General features: G+C 39.8%; 1 long non-coding RNA gene across 2 annotated transcripts; it reads right to left on the bottom strand.

Moving 5' to 3' along the window:
• Nucleotides 1-248: 248 nt before the first annotated feature.
• Nucleotides 249-2,978, bottom strand: LOC122866615. 2 transcript variants are annotated; one of them, XR_006375763.1, is made up of 4 exons: nucleotides 2,889-2,978; nucleotides 1,733-1,858; nucleotides 1,156-1,281; nucleotides 249-746 (listed from the first exon to the last, which is right to left on the bottom strand). It is a non-coding gene; the product is annotated as an uncharacterized LOC122866615 (long non-coding RNA). The 2 variants fall into 2 exon arrangements; XR_006375762.1 differs by lacking the exon at nucleotides 2,889-2,978 and having other exon boundaries at nucleotides 1,733-2,359.
• Between the last annotated feature and the right edge of the window lie 821 nt (nucleotides 2,979-3,799).

Raw genomic sequence — 3,799 nt, 5'->3', positions numbered from 1 at the left:
AACCCTCTGAGACCCACATTAAGACCTTTCCATTTTTGCCTTATAAAGTAGTCATGTTTTACAGTATTATCAAGTTTCAACATTACCAGAGTCAGCACAACCTCAGATAATGATTGTTATGTCCCAGGACTAGGGGCACCTGGACGCAACACATAGTGTGGCTCCCCACTCTTCCCACTCCCAAGCAAGGCCAGAGTACAAAGGGAATTTACGAGTTTGCAGTTTTTTTATTCACTGAGCAGTGACCAAAACAACAAACAAACAAAACGACTCTTGGCAAATCCTAAAACTTCCCTAACCAAAACAAAATGTAAAGAAAAGACAAAGCGCTAACCTAGGCTTCTATCACCAAAAACAGGAGAAAACAAGGTATTTAAACAAAAAGGGCTTCTCACTCCTACTTGTACTGCTAATTGCATGGACAATATATACAAATTTCTGATTACACAAGATAACACTATTTACAACAAACAATGGCTGAGGTCAGCGAATCAAAGTTAGCCACAAACAAAGTTCAGAATCACTAAGTTGCCATTTCTCTACTCACAAAGATTCACATACACAATGCATACACAGGTCTAGCTCTGGCACATGCTGGCAATGGCAAAGTGACCGCTGGGGTTCAAAAGGGCTGATGTCATCCGGTGGACCAATCGTGTGGCTGCAATCAACTCTGTTGGTCCAATCTGTGGTGTCTACCTGTTCTCCATTACTTGCCAGCACATCCACTCACACACACGCACACTCTGAGGAAGGAAAACAGCCACTGCATGGTGAAACAAATATGACCCCAGGGTCAAAACAATGATATATATCACTCAATAAAGACTTCTATTCACTATAATATGGGATATTAGCCCATAAAACAAAAAAAAAACTAAAAATGGAACTGCTTCTTATTTTATTGAAAACAGCACTGAAAACCATAATAAATTAAAACCTCAACATAGAAAGTTGCAGACATTTGTTTGGGTTGTGCTAGAAGTGGTTTGAAGATTCTAGCTTCTTGTGTTTCTAGTTTTTGGGCAGTGTCAATGGGCAGGAATTGTCATTGTTTTTCCTGCCAATACATATCCCTAAATATGATATGCATCATGACAGTTCCTGTCCACAATCACACACACAGACACACACACACAGGTGCATCTGGCATACCTTGCAGCAGAATGGGGTATTCTTCCTGGTCCCGGAGGGGATATCTGTGGTTGGTCAGGCTGAGACGGCCTTCCTCTTCTCCTCCTCCTTCCACTCTGTTGGTGGCCCACCTTGTCAGCTTCCACACTATAACATGAAAATAAATAAATAAAACTACTATTTCACTGGGTAATAATAATTACTCAAAGCCTTGTTCAACACACACTTCCTCAGTGGCCTAACCCTGCTCCCCCCATCAAAACACCTTCTGGAGGGATTGGAAGGATTAAAATAAGTTTATTTATATAGGCTATCTATATACTGTAAAATGATTTACAGTAGTATTTGGTTTATTTCACAAACTTTTTACTTCCACTCTATACTATACTTTACCATGCTATAATGATCAATATTGCTTACAGGGAAAACACACACGCACACACACATCAGATACTGTAGGTCCGTCTAGCTAACTTAAAGCACAAATGGTTTCCTAGTGCGCAAAAACAATATATCTGCAATTCAAAAATCCCATTTCCCTATTCTGTAGCCTACATAATTCATCACAATGTATTTATTTGATAATGGCATTACTTACTTGTCCTTGTAAGGATTTATACATTGGTGAAATTTCTCTCATCCTCTGAATAGCTCAACTCGGGCTCAGAGTCGCCATTGTCAGCTTCTTCAAATCAGACATTCTGATTGGCAGTGACATCATCCACTGTAGCAAATAGAAGTGTCTGATTCAGATATGTGGCTCTTACATCACCAACAAAGACGGTGGATGAGAACTGACTGACATACACCATAGACTGTATATAAAGATATACACACAGAAAGACTGAGCGAAGTGCTGGACAGAGGGTGAGATTAGCCACGTTTTTTTTTTTAGTTAGTTTTTTTTTTTTTTTTTACAACTTTTCATATTAGTTTTGCTACTGTTGAGGAGTAATGACGCTCTAAAGACAACAAGATGTTTGGGAGCGTATACGCCCCCGTGGGTCTCAAACACATTGTTAGTTTTGGTCAGTTTGCAGCTGCAGCCAGAGAACAGGTTGACATGAAAACTGGACTGACTGTGTAAATACAAGACTCTCCATTTCCAACAATAATTCAACATTTAGAAGAACACAGTGTGGAATTTCAGTTCAGTAATAAACTATTTCAAGTTTCCTTGATTCCTTTGAATGGAAGTGTTCCATGAAAGTTCAATCAATCCATTTTTCTTTTGACTGATTGTTTTCTTCATTTTTTTAGTCTGACTGCAAAAGTAAAAAAAAAAAAGTTTAAAAGAAGAAAGACATGAGACCTGTAAAGTTGTGTAAAGGGGTAAAAAACAGAAAGTAAAGAACTTGTGCGCTTAAGATGTTTTGATTTGCGCACAAGTTATTGTCTTGTTTGTTCAAGGACTCTACAGAAATAAGTTGAAACTCCTGTAAATCAGCATCACACTTTTTCATCAGTTTGTAGTATTTCCCTTTAACTAAAGCAGTAACGTATTATGGAGCGTTACGTGTTGTTCAGGGATAATAAAGATAATAAAGAATCTGGAATAATAGGAATAACCTCAAGTGAAAACCTGAGGTGAAGCAAAATTCTTTGGGAAAACAAATCACCCATGATGAGACTTTTATCCACAGTAATACTGCTTCTACTTAAAACCTTTATTACTTTTATTTAATCTTAAATAACAGTAGGACAGCATGTTTATAGTGAAATAGCAGATCTTACTTGGCTCTCCTCTTACTTACATGTCTCCATACACCAGACAAGTGCCTAAAATACAGTGTATATACAGCACTGTCTCTTTCCCTTCCTTCTCTTCTCTGTGTGTTTTTGTGAGTGTGTGTCACAGTCGAGGCTCAGAGCAAGCAGTGGGAATGAAAGGTCAATAGCAAAATGAGGAAATCGATGCAGTGAATCATTAAGTGCGCTGCTGCTGCTGCTGCCTGCACCTTCACACACTGCAGTGCTGCGGTGCGACGCTCTGCCCAGGAGCAATTGAGCTGAGGACTGCAGCAGAACTTCTTATAGTATAAAAGTGCAAACTACAGTAGACCCTGAGGGGGATTCCATATAGAATCCCATATATATTCTGTACAGGATGTGTCTGTGTTGTGTTGCAGAGGCTGTACATATTTCCCAGGAGAGAGTGAGAACTGTGCTGCAGCAGGTTTCTTCATGAGCATGGTGTGCATGTGTGTGTCTTTGAAAGAAACACATCAGTGTGTGACGTTGCATGCTCTTCCTCCATCATCCCTTGGTAATACTAATCATTTCCAGTTCATCCTGATAGGGAGCTGGCTGCAGCAACACCCATAAATCATTTACAAATGGTCTGATTAGAACTCTGACACTCTGAATCGTCCTCCAGGAGCTCCATTGCCTTTTCACTTTACTGTTGGTAATGATATTTCACCTGCATTGCATTGCAACACTAAATACACCTGAGGGAGGGGACGTGAAGCAGGGAGTGATAGTGTATTTTCATCCTGGGTCTGTTTGTGCAGAGGCTAAGAATAGCTTGACAGGCTCCCTGCAGATCGACAGTGATGTATGGATGTTGGCCTGATGCTGCACACACAAAGTGCAGCAAGCTCGACATGATCTAATGCTCAACTTTACATGGTTGTGGTTATAGAAAGCTGTTTTTTTAATGGGG

This window comes from Siniperca chuatsi, linkage group LG19 (genome assembly GCF_020085105.1).
Source record: "Siniperca chuatsi isolate FFG_IHB_CAS linkage group LG19, ASM2008510v1, whole genome shotgun sequence".
In the NCBI taxonomy this organism is placed as follows: Eukaryota; Metazoa; Chordata; class Actinopteri; order Centrarchiformes; family Sinipercidae; genus Siniperca; species Siniperca chuatsi.
Note: the sequence above shows the minus strand (reverse complement) of the source record. Positions and strands in the feature narration are given on the sequence as shown.